The sequence below is a fragment of the Notamacropus eugenii genome, chromosome X (assembly GCF_028372415.1).
Source record: "Notamacropus eugenii isolate mMacEug1 chromosome X, mMacEug1.pri_v2, whole genome shotgun sequence".
Lineage (NCBI taxonomy): Eukaryota > Metazoa > Chordata > Mammalia > Diprotodontia > Macropodidae > Notamacropus > Notamacropus eugenii.
In genome coordinates this window covers 22,114,586-22,126,884 of record NC_092879.1, presented here as the reverse complement: position 1 = coordinate 22,126,884, position 12,299 = coordinate 22,114,586, and the positions used below count along the sequence as shown (strand labels likewise).

The 12,299-nt window shown below is 50.3% G+C and overlaps 1 protein-coding gene across 2 annotated transcripts in view; it reads right to left on the bottom strand.

Annotated features, from left to right (window-relative positions):
• Positions 1–4,908, bottom strand: part of BGN (biglycan) — a 29,123-nt gene extending 24,215 nt beyond the window's left edge. The window contains exon 1 of one of the 2 annotated variants that reach the window (XM_072626633.1): positions 4,678–4,908. The gene's annotated coding sequence lies outside the window, so the exon portion shown is untranslated. The remainder of the gene's footprint in view (positions 1–4,677) is intronic. The other variant, XM_072626632.1, reaches the window with a different exon arrangement.
• Between the last annotated feature and the right edge of the window lie 7,391 nt (positions 4,909–12,299).

The window sequence follows — 12,299 nt, the reverse complement described above, 5'->3', positions numbered from 1 at the left end:
TGGAAACAGTGGGGGGTGGGGGCGCTGAGCCCTCCCTCTCTGAGTCTTCCCCGTCTTCTCAATGACCCCTGCTCCAATACGTCCCCTTGCTCTCTCCTTTGCTTCCCCCTCCCCATTAGCTTCCTTTGAGGCTCAACTCAGTTGCTGCTTCTGATCAAAGGTTTTCCTGATCCCCTTGTTAGTTAGTGGGTGTTTCCTCTTCAAATTACCCTGTATTGACCTATAGTGTCCTTGATCTTGGGCTGGAAAGGATGTCAGAGGTCATCTAATTCAACCTCTTTTTTTAGAGAGGAAAATTAAGGCCAAGGGAGAAGAAGGGACTGGCCCAATTGACTTCACATAGGATCCTAGATCTAGGGCTGGGAGAAACCAGGACCAGGGGCCACTTAATCTGCCTCCTCCCCTCTTATATTAAAAATGAGGAAACTGAGGCCCTAGGAGTTATAATGACTTCACGCATTGGATGATAGAGTCCATCTAGTCTAATTTCCTCATTTCATAGCTGAGAAAACTGAAAGTCAGGGAAGTAGGCTATCTGGCCCTAGGCTACACAGTTCAACAGTGGCAAAGGCAGTATTTGAACCCTCCTTCTCTCTCTGATCTGTGGTTTCCCCACCAGGGCTCTTGCAGGATGGCCTAACCCAGTCCCATGGACAGGCATGAGCCCTGCCCTGGCTTCACTGCAGGATACCGGAGAGGGCCTCTAGCTAGTGGAAGAAGGTGTTAAGAACCACTCTCCAGAAAGAAATATACTTTGAAAAGTATGTGTCTATTTGTTTACCTACTCCTCTCTGATGTTTCAAGAGTTCCACTCCTGGTCCCTTCTCCTTGATGGATGGCAGGCTGGGGTTCCTGCCATGTGCAGGACAGTCAGAGTCCTGCTTTTAGATCTACCCAGTGCCTGGAGGAGAAAACTCCAAAAGCCTTGGGAAACCTTGAAACAAAGCTTGGAGGAGCTAGCCCACTTCTCTACGTCCACAGTCCTCGAGTTCCTCAGGGACAGTCACCAGCTTAAACCTCTGGTTTTTACCACTTAGACTTTCCCAAGAGGAGAGAAGAGAGAAGGGAGGGGGAGGAAAGGGAAAGGGAGGGGGAGGAAAGGAAAAGGGAGAGGAGGGGAAGGGAAAGAGTAGCTGGTTAGCTTGGGGAGTGTTTGCAAGCTTGTTTTATGGCACTGAACAAGGGTTGAGAGGGGGCTAGCTGCTGCTTGCCCAGTCCAGAGACTGGCTTAAATGAAAGCAGATGAGACTGTGTTGGACCAGAAGGAAAAACTTCTAGCATGTGCAGGGAATGAGGAGCTGAAGAAGGCTACAGACATCTGTCTCCATCAGGAAACCATCTCTGAGCAAGCCTGTCTACTTGCGTTCCAAGGCTCCAGCCTGAGATGCTAGATCTGGGCAAGGTCCTACTCTGGCCATCCCTTACCACCCCAAGCCCTTGGCCACAAGGAGGATGTCATAAGAGTGTGGCTGGCTCAATGCAGACCCCACCCCTGCTGCTGGAGAGACTTCTCAAGAGTATGTGCCCAGCAAAAGGAGATCACCCTCAATAGCCAAATAGAGAGAAAGCCCCAAAGGCTGCTGGGAGCTGTGGGTTCAAGGGCTCTCTCTGAGCATTGGGAGGTGGGGTGGAGGGCTGGCAATATGAGCTTCTCCTGCTTGCCACCTCAGCAGAGCCTCCGCCAGGTTCCCCCAGCCTCAGGCTGCTGGGTCCCAGCCAGGGCCTGGCAGGCAGCCCCTTGCTGGGAAGTTTGGCATCATGGAACCCAACTCCTCAGCCCATTGGCCCACCTAGGGGGACTGACTGGATCAAGGACTTTAGGGCTTCCTAATGATTGGTGGGACACACCCTTCACACAAGTGCCAACCCAACCCAGATATAGATACATACATTTTTTTCTTCTCACTGTCCTTCCAAAGTGGACTGAGGCACTCCGCCCCCTCCCATCCACTACTCTGAGATGATCCCTTACCTGTGAATCATCATTTACAAGGCAAACACATTCTAGTCTTGCCCTTCCAGAGAGATTCACTCCAGGATCCTGGGTTCCCTAGTGCATGCAAGAGAATGCTAGAGGAATTGGGGCCTGGGGGGAGTCAATAAATCACCAAGTAAATTGTGGGGAATCCAGAAAGATCAGTCAGGAAGAATGGAAAAGGCTGAGTGAGGCTCACTGGGCCTGGCTTCCCATACTTCCCAGTGAACTGAGAGTACCTTGGGTCACACATGGGTGAGATAGAAGGAACCTGGGTGGGGCATGAGGATCTCACTGCCCTGCTCAGTTTGAGAGCCCTCCAGTCATTTCTTCCAATATCTTAATGACCACTGAGTCATCCAGCTCTGCCTGCATGGGCACTCTCATTCCTTGGGTACCCATCACACACTCCTCAACTAGCTGCCTCTCATCTGGCTCACCAGCTCACCCCTGTGGGACTGGGAACCCTTGGACCTCTGGTTCTCATCTCCTTGTTGGCTGTGGGGTGAGACCTGTCTCCTTAACCAGGCTGGGAGGAGAAGCTCAGAACTCTTTCTCCTCTAGGGACCTCAAGCAGAGCAGAGCCAGGGCTGGGCCCTTGTTTCCAGTCATATTGGATCAAGCTGATGGACATTTGCCATCGAAGGGCCCTGGATGGCACCACTCATGGAGAGGGAGGCCCTCAAACTCTCAGCCCTCCTGGGAGGGGGGCCAGAACAGAGCTCTTCCAGCCCCACCCCTCCCCCTTCTCATCCTAGAGAACCTTGGAGGCCTGCAGGCAGCTGTATCTTGGCTCAGTTTAGACTGGTCCCCTCTCCCCTCCCATGTAGTGAAGCCCCAGCCAGACTGACCCATGAGGCAGCCAGGAGGACTGGCAGCCTCTTGGAAGAAACCTTCCAATTTCTCTCCCCCCTCCCCCGCCCCCACCTCCCTTCCCCTCTCCTTGCACTGGCTGAAGGGGGATGGAGACACTCAAGCTTAGAAACAGGCGGGTCCTCCTCAATCCCTGGGAGGACTCTCAGGGACAAGAGGAGAGCTGGCAAAATGGCACAGACTTGTGGCTTCATTCCTCTGTGGCCAGCCCCCTTGTAGAGTGTGATGCCCCTCTGCTCCCTCCCTCCGTCGATGTAGCACTTTAGGAAAAGAGTTGCTAGATTTATTCCCACTAAAGGATAATGGTGATAGAACTTAAGGGGTGTGTGTGTGTGTGTGTGTGTGTGTGTGTGTGTGTGTGTGTGTGTGTGACTGGAGCCAGAAGGAGGATTGCCTCCTAACAGGAGAGCGTTCATGAGAACGATTGACTCTCTAATGGTGGACCTCAGGTAGGGTGATAATTGTAGTGAGAAAGGGGGACTATATTTGTTTCATCTTTCAAAAATGGCCCCTTGCCTTGCTTTTATAATGACACTCTTCCAGGTGGTCCTAGAAGTCCATCCCTTTCCCCAGCTGAGCTACCCAAGAAGCTCCCTGGGGGAAAGACTAGGTGTCATTGAGCAGGATGAGCTGTGCATCTGAGAAACTTTCCACTGTTAGGGCTCTGGAGACAGGGAGAAAAAGGGAAATCAAAGGAGCCAAAGAGGGAAAAGAAAGGAGGAAGAATAAAGAGGATGGGAGAGAGAGAGTTAGAGATACAAAGATAGAAAACGGGAGGGAGAGAGAGACAGACAGAAAAGGAGGGAGGAAGAGAAAGAAGGAGGGAGAGACAGAGAAAGGGAGGGAGAGACAGAAAAAAGGAGGGAGGGAGAGAGAGACAGAGACAGGAAGGGAGGGAGACAGAGTTAGAGGGAGGGAGGGAGACAGAGACAGAGAAAGAGAGGGATGGAGAAAGACAGACAGGAATGGAGGGAGGGAGAGACAGAAAGACAGATAAAGGGAGGTAGGGAGACAGAGAGAGAAAGGGAGTAAAGAGAGAAAGACTGAAAGGGAGGAAGGGAGAGAAAAAGGGAGAGAGAGACAGAGAGGACAGAGAGACAGAAGAGAGAGAGGAGAGACAGAGAGAGAGAGGAAAGTCAGAAAGACAGAGAGAAGGGGGGGGAAGAGAGACAGAGGGGAGAGAGGGAGAGAGAGAGAGAGAGAGACAGACAGAGAGAGAGAGACAGAGACAGAGAGAGAGAGACAGAGAGAGAGAGAGAGAGAGAGAGAGACAGACAGAGAGAGAGAGACAGAGACAGAGAGAGAGAGACAGAGAGAGAGAGAGAGAAGAGAGAGAGAGAGAGAGAGAGAGAGAGAGAGAGAGAGAGAGAGAGAGAGAGAGAGAGAGGAGAGAGAGAGAGGAGAGGAGAGAGGAGAGAGGAGGAAAGAGGCCAAGGGAGAAAAAGAAGGGAAGCAGAGGGCCAGCCCCATCTTGTTGTCCCGTCTAAAGTCAGTACCCCCGCTAGTCCCAGTGAGCGGGCTGCCAAGTGCTGCCAATCACCCCCGGCACATTTCCGAGAGAGCTCAAGACATCGAGGGCGGGGAGTGAGCCAGCCTCCGGCTGAGCTGGGGGCTCACGGAGGAGCTGTTCGCTCGCCGGCCCGCCCGCCGGGAGGTATCCAGCCAGCTTGGCTGGTCGGGCCAGACGGGGCGGGCCGGGCCTTGGAAGTTCCCAGGCAGGGGTCCCTCCTGCCCCCCAGAGTTCGCGCAGCCCCGGCAGCATCCCCAGTTCCCCCCTGGACCGCCGTGCCCAGCCCAGCCCCCGGGGCTCCCACATGCAGAAACCCTACCTGGGGAGCTTCGCTCGTCTCGGCTCCCTCTGCTCGGCTCGCTCTCTCTATGGCTCGGAGCCCCTCTCTCCCACCCTCTTCTGCTGCCCGGGCTCCGGAGGGCGGGGGCTGCTGCTGCTGCTGCTGCTGCTGCGGCTGCTGCTGACTCCTGGGCAGGTCGCTGAGAGAGGGAGGCAGAGGCGGCAGGACGAGGGCTAAACCCCTGGCAGCTGAGGGGGGGGGGGGGGGGGGAGGAGGAGGCGGCAGGGAAGAAGGAGGAGAGGAAGGGAGAGAAAGGGGAGGGGGAGGAGGGAGGAGGAAGGGGGAGGGGGGTGGAGAGAGGCAAGAGAGGGGAGAAAAGGGATGGAGGGAAGGCTGCCCAGTTAGTTATCCTGGAAGATTCTGAGGAAGGGAATAATTTCCTTCCAAGAGAGTGGTCCCTGGTTGGTCCCCTTGCCCCAGGCCTACAAGCATGTTACCCAATATGTGGTGTTCTCAGCTGCCCCCCACACCACCCCGTGACACTCCCACCCTCAACTCCATTCAGCCAAAGACCTCCACTATCTCTGGCAGGCCAGCTCTCCTGAGCCTCTCTGAGAAAGCAAAGGGGCAGCTGGGAACTCTGAGCTCCTCTCCTCTCCAGGAGTGGAAGCCTTGACCCTTTATTGAGGGCAAGGGTATGAGGGCTTTCCTTCCAGCCCCCCTCCCTTCCAGACCTGCTTCTCCACCCCTCTCCCCTCTGCCATCCCAAGTGAGCTCCTCACCACCAGGCCCCACTGCAGACCACCACCAGGCCTGCTGCCCCCTATGGCCACATGCTTTGCCCCTAAGTCTCCACATCTCCCATACCCATCTCGAGCAGTGACCAGTCCTTCACTATGGTGAAGGACTTCACTATGGTGTCTATGGGCTCACTTCCTCCATCCAAGGAGGTCACAACTTAGGTAAGCGCTCTAACCCCCCCTGCCCGCCTCCCATGGCTCCCCAGTTGCCTCCTCCTTAGTCTTTGGTCCAGGCACAACATAATGACCACTCTGCGTCACAAGCGTTCAGAAGGACCACCCCTACTCCAGGTCCCTAAGATAAGAGCAAATAACAAGACCTTACATTTATTCAGTGCCACAGTCTACAGCAAGCACCTGGGGAGGTCGATACTACACACTTTTTACAGCTGAGGAAATTGTGGCTCACTCTGAGAGCTAAAGTCTCTATCATACAGCTTAGTAGGTGACATAAATTCAGAGCATCTGACTCCAGCCCCAGCACTGTAGGCATTACCGCAAAAGTGTCTTTCCTCAGCATAGGACTTAGGCCCTCCCAAACCCTTTCCCTTTTGTGACTTCACCATATTTTCACTTCACCCCTACCAGGCGGTAGTTTTGATCTATTTTGTCACCATTTTGCTAAGTGGAGGGTATTGAGGCTCTAAGAGGGGGAAGTGACTTGTCTAAGGTCACACTAGAAGCTAGTGTCAGAGCTCAGACACCTGGCATGTCAGGGTCTGCTCAGCACTCATTCCAGTGTGTCTCCAAGTCCTCGGACTAAAGACTTAGCTAAATCAAACTCTATTTGGATTAAGAGTTAGGCAGGACATGACCCTTCAGAGGATCAGTCACAGTTCCTCCCCTCTTTTCCTCAACCTTTCTTGTCTCCTCCTTTTCTCCCAACTGCTAGGGTAGGGATGACTCGGTCCTTGCCCTAAAAAGGGGAAGAATTCATTCCATGTTCTCATTGTCACCCTACAGCCTGTTGCACAATGGGCCACAGCTGGCATCTGGCCAGGGGAGCTTGCCCAAGATTGGAGTATTGCACCAAATTGTGGTCTGGGAGCTATAGAAGCTGAGAACTCTTGGAGAAACAGTAATTGAGAAGAGGAAGAGATAGATAGAGATTGAGAGAGAGACAGAGACAGAGATGAGAGATAGGCAGACACAGAGAGACAGAGAGAGCCACACAGAGCCATACAGATGGACAAAGAAAGAGACAGAGACACAGAAAGAAAGTGAGAGAGAAAGAGATAGAGAAGAGAGACAGAGATAGAGAGAGAACCATACAGTCATACCGATGGACAAAGGAAGATGGAGACAGAAAGAGAGAGAGAGAGAGAGAGAGAGAGAGAGAGAGAGAGAGAGAGAGAGAGAGAGAGATATGGAGACTTCCAGATGGCAGCATCTCTGAACTGAAAAGGGGCTGTCCTGTCTAAACAAGCATCCTCTCCCCAACAGAGCCACAAAGGGGTCATCCAGCCTTTGCCTGAAGCCTTTACCTGCCTCCCCAGGCAGCCTATTACCCTTTTGCACAGCTCTCATCTTTGGGCAATATTTCCTGCCACCCAGCCTCAGGCTACCCCTCTGCAGCTTTCCCTTACCACTCCAGGCTCTGCCCTGTGTGCCCAAACTAAACATGTCTAACCCTTCTTCTCCAGGACAGCCCTGCCTGCATGGTACCTCTTGTGTCCCCATGAGAGTCTTTTTTTCTGCAGGTCATCCATGTCCTTCCTAAAGGTCAGCTGCCCAAACTGAGCCCACTAACCCAAATGTGGCCAGTCTAAGGCAGAGGACAGAGGGCCTGCCACCTCCCTGGTTAGTCCTGGGGACTGTACTTCAGTCACTTGGCTGCCCTACTCGGCACCCACTAAAACTTCCCGATACCTGGCCATACTTCCCAGAGCTTGTATTTGTGAAATGGAGTTTTTGAACTCCGGTCAGATGCATTTTTTCCTTTTAGATTTCACCTTATTCCATTTGGCTGTGTGTTCTTGCCCGATGAGATATTATTGGAACCAAACTCTGCCGTCTAGTGTGTTGGCTCAGGAGCCCGACTCTTTGTCCTTGGAAAGTTTGAGAAGTATACCATTAGTGACTTGGATAAAGGCATCGATTTTAAATAGCACATGGCCAAGTACAGAGGCCTGGGACACTCCTTTAGAAACTCCCTTCTAAGAACCTTTAATTATTACTCTGGGTCCCACCATTCACCCAGCTCCTAATTCAGCTAACTCTCTTGTCAGCTGGCCCATGGCTCTCCATGCTATCTATAAAAATAGCAGGAGAAACTCTAGAAAACTGCTTTGCTACGATCTACATAAACTATGGTTTGGAACTTCCTTGATCTATCAGTCTAGTCATCCTGTCAAAAGAGGAAATGAGGTTAGCCTGGCATGATCCATTCCTGATGAAGCTAGGCTGGATCTTTGGGCTCACTGCTTCCTTTTGGCTCATGAAAAAACACAGGGTCACACAACTTGTGAATTCCTAGGGTCACACAACTAGTAGATGTCTGGGGCAGGATTTGAACCCAGGTTCTCTTTACTTCAGATGTTCCCTAACCATTACTTTGACCAGACTTGCTAGAATTTTTCCAGGAATCAAAATCAAGTCACAGAGTCAGAGAAAGAGGCAGAAAAAACAGAGAAGACACTAAGAAAATGAGGAAAAGAGAGAAACAGACAATTTAGAGAAAGACTGAAGAAATAAAGTAAACACTCATTCATTCATTTACTCAAGAAACTGACCTGGTGATTTTTTTAAGGTCAAATTCTGCCAATATGTCTTCCCTGAGTTTCCCAGTGAACATGACCTCACTATCCTCATACTTTCTATCAGAACCTCTTCTTTAGTGGATGTTGAAAAGCTAAAAATAAATAAATTTAAAAAAAACCTCTTCTTTTACATCAACTCAATGAAACTCAATATACATTTATTAAACACCGATTATGTTAGAGATGGCATGGTATGGTGGCAAAAATGCTAGACTTGTAGCTTGGAGAAACCCGAATTTAAATCCTGGCTGCAATATTCACTTGCAAGCCATGTGACCTCTGGCAAGCCTATTAACCTCCAAGCATCAGTTTCCTTATCTGTCAAAAGGGGGCACCTACCCAACAGACAGTGTTAGGAGTGGCTACTGTAGTAGCAAACACTTAAAGAAACTTTAAATCACTATAGAAATGGGAACTGGACCTACTATGTGTCAGGCTCTGTGTTCAGTGCCAGGGTGATAAAGATGAAAACCAGATAGTTCCTGTACTCCAGTCATTTCCATTCTACTAGGGTGCTATGTCATGTACACAGATAAGTATAACCCAAGGGAGGGCATGAGGGGGCAAAAGGGAGGTCCAAGTGGAGTGCTGATTGGAGGAGAGATCAAATACTTCCTGGTGATGGAATCAGGGCAGGCTTCATGGAGGAGGTGGCATCTGAAAGAAACCCTAATGGAAGACAAGGATTTCATCAGGCAGAGGTGAGGAGGTAGTCCAGGTATGGCTGGGGGGCAGCTGCCTTTGCAGAAGTCTGGATGAAGCTAGAATTTGTGAAGAGGGGAAATAGAAAGTGAAGCTGGAGAGGCACATTGGAACCAGGATATGGAGGGTGAACACCAGGCTGAAGAGTTCATATCTTATTTTTGAGGCAATAGAGGGCTACTGAAGGTTGTTGAGGAGGGGAAAGACATGTTCCCTGCCTTAGAAAGATTCCAGGGAAGACCTCGCAAACAAGGAGATTTATTTAGGAGTTATAATAGTCCAGAGTAGAAGTGATAAATGCTCTAACTTGAGGGGGACTTTGTGAGTGGATAGAAGGGAACAGATGGAAGAGACACTCAGAGGTAGAATGGACAAGGCTTGGCAATCGAGCAGCTGTGGCCATCACAGAGTAAGTGCTTGATAAAGTAGGTCAAATTCATTTGGGCTTGGGCAGAAGATGGAGAGGGAAGAGTCAAAGATGAAGCCAGTGTTTCATACCTGGGTTCATGGAGCGATATTGGTAGCTGTCACCAAGACAGAGAAGTTCAGTGTAGTACACATTGAGTTCATCATGTCAGTGGGATGACCAGCTAGGGAGAGATGTTCAACAGGCTGTTGGGGATGTGAGAGTGGAACTCGGGACATTAGCACAGACCCGGGAGTCATCTGTCTAGAGGTGGCGGGGTGAAGTCAAAGTTAAGATTACTGAGGAAGAGAGTGCAGAGAGAGAAAAGGACCCAGGACAGAGACTCAGGTGATTCCCAACTTAGCTCCCCTTCGATCATGTCCATTAGACCATAAGCACTTTGAGTCTGGGTCATGCCTAGCCCCCTTTTCCCTAGTATGGAGCTTGACTCTCTGGTCATTGGACCCAGATGGCTCTGGGGGAGAAAGAGAGGCTGGTGACCTCACTCAAATCAGTCAAATGCAAATCTGTCATTGTCTCCCTGATGTCATGGTAGTCTTTGAGAACGGAGGCCAAATACAGCAATGGAACTCAGGGTCTTGCCAATAGGAAGCAATTACTAGATGTTTGGGTTGAATTGAACTGAATTATTGCTTGAGTATGCTACATGTTCCTTTGCCTTTGTCTTCCTGGGTGGCTGGGGCACTGGACTTGGAGTCAGGAATGCCAAGGTTCAATCCCATCTCTCACACTCACTAGGAGAACTTGGACAAGATCGTTCACCTCCCTGGCCCTTAGTTTGGTCAAGTGAGGGGGTTGGACCAGCTGACCTCTAGAGCCTTCTAGTGCCCTAGCTAGGATCTTATGATCCTGGGAGTGAGGGCAAGGGAACACGGGATGACATTCAATCCTGGCTTCCTTTATCTGTGTCTAGAGCAGTGGAAAAGCTGAGAACAGAGTTTTCCTCTGTTATCGGCTCCCTCATCAGCTCCCCAGTTCACACCAACCATTAGGCTCTTCTCAAGCCCAAACAGGGGATCCTCAGACTCTCTCTCTGTGGATTCCTAGGACCAGGGATTAGAGAAATGGGGAGAGTTAGACAGGGACAAGACATATCTTAGATTTCTTCTTCACTTTTTTGGGGGAGGGGAGGGGCTAGGGAAGGGGAGGTGGGGTGGGGAGAGAATACGTGGGTAAATATGGTACTTCAAGTTGGAAGCCTGTGATTTGCAGACTGCAATAGCCCATAACTGCAGGGCCAGCCCAGAGAGCTGCTGAGTCATTCAGTTGGGCCCTCTAATTTGGGGGTAGCTCCCAGACCAACCAGGGCAGCGCCCAGGCTCTGGACCATTCATTCCCTCCCCCTCCTCAGAGTGGACCTGTCTTGGTCACTGCTCTCTACTCTGCTGAACCAACTGTGGTAGAATCCAGGAGTCCAGGAGCAGCTTCCCATCCTCCCTCCCCTTCAGTGGGAGGAAGCAGGGAGGAGGAGGAGGCAGAAGAGGGGAGATCTAGGAGGAAGGAAAGAAGGATTATTATCTGGGATGCCAACTGGGGACTGAAGAAATTGAATAGACTCAGTCTCAACTCAATCAGTTAAGAAGCATTTAATAAAATACCTACAATGTGCCAGACACTGTGCTAGGGGCAGGTAATGCTGAGATGCACAGTTCATCCCTGAATTTCAAGAGCTTCCATTGTATCAGAAGAAAAGCCATGCATACAGATAAAAAGTGAGGAAAGGAGGTGAGGGCCTAAATTAGAGTGGTGATGATGATGGGGCTGGAGAGAAGGAAGAGATGTAGATGTTGACACCACAAGATTTGGGAACTGATTGTCTGTAGGGGTGGGGAGGGAGAGGGAGGAACTGAGGATGACTTGAAGCTTGTGATCCTGGGAGATTGGAAGGATGGTGGTGTCATTGACAGCCACAGGAAGTTTGGAAGAGTGTGTTGGGGACCAGATAATGAGTCCTGAAGAACACATGTTGAGTTGGAGTTGCCTATGGGACATCCTGGTGGAAACAAATGGATGAATAAATGAAGAACTGTGATAACGTCGGTTCTTGCTCTCAAAGAGCTAACATTTCAAAAGGGGAGGCAACACAGAAAGGAGGTTTCAGCAGCAGGGATGATGGGAAGACCCAGTGGTTCTTGGGGTGCAGCAGCAAATGCCAATGGTGATGCGTTTGTCTGGCATTTACATTCATAAAACCATATCTGTTTTGGATGTTGAAGTCAAGGACTCTGGTAATGAGAATGTCCTTCTTTCTGGGTCTTCAATAGCAGAGGCTAGAGAGGATGTGGGGGCTATCGAACCAGCAAAGGCAGTTGTCAGGTCCCATTGCCATAAGGGTTGTGATCCACAGTTTAGGAAGGTCTGAGGGGTCACAAATGGAAAAAGTTTAAGAAGCCCTGCTCTAGGCTGTGGCTTCAGGGGCCAGGATGTCTCTCTCTCTCTCTCTCTCTCTCTCTCTCTCTCTCTCTCTCTCTCTCTCTCTCTCTCTCTCTCAGAGTGTGATCAGATATGGTAGCTAGGTACATGAGACAGCCAGGTTCATGAGGCAGTCAGGTGCGCTGGGTAGATAGGTGAATAAGGCTTAAGCACAGGCGATCAAGAGACACACTGGGGCTGGATATACGGAGCTGGGTGTCATCTTTATGAAGTTGCTTATTGAAGCCCTAGGAGTTGATGATGGCACCAAGTGAGAAAGTGAATAGACAAGAACTCAGGACATAGTCTTAGGGTACACCCAGGGGAGTGCTGAAGCCAGTTCAAACTAGTTTATGAGAGCCAATTGTTAAATTTCCAGAGGGAGCATTTACACCTTGGAAACTGGTGAATGGATACAAATCGGGGCTTGATTTTATTGTTTTGTGGATTATCTTGACTTTGAGACAGAGGTGGAAAATATTAATAATGCAGATAGAGCTTAAAAGTGTATGATGTATATTTTTATAGAACTGGTAGTTAAACATTAAACAGCATGATATT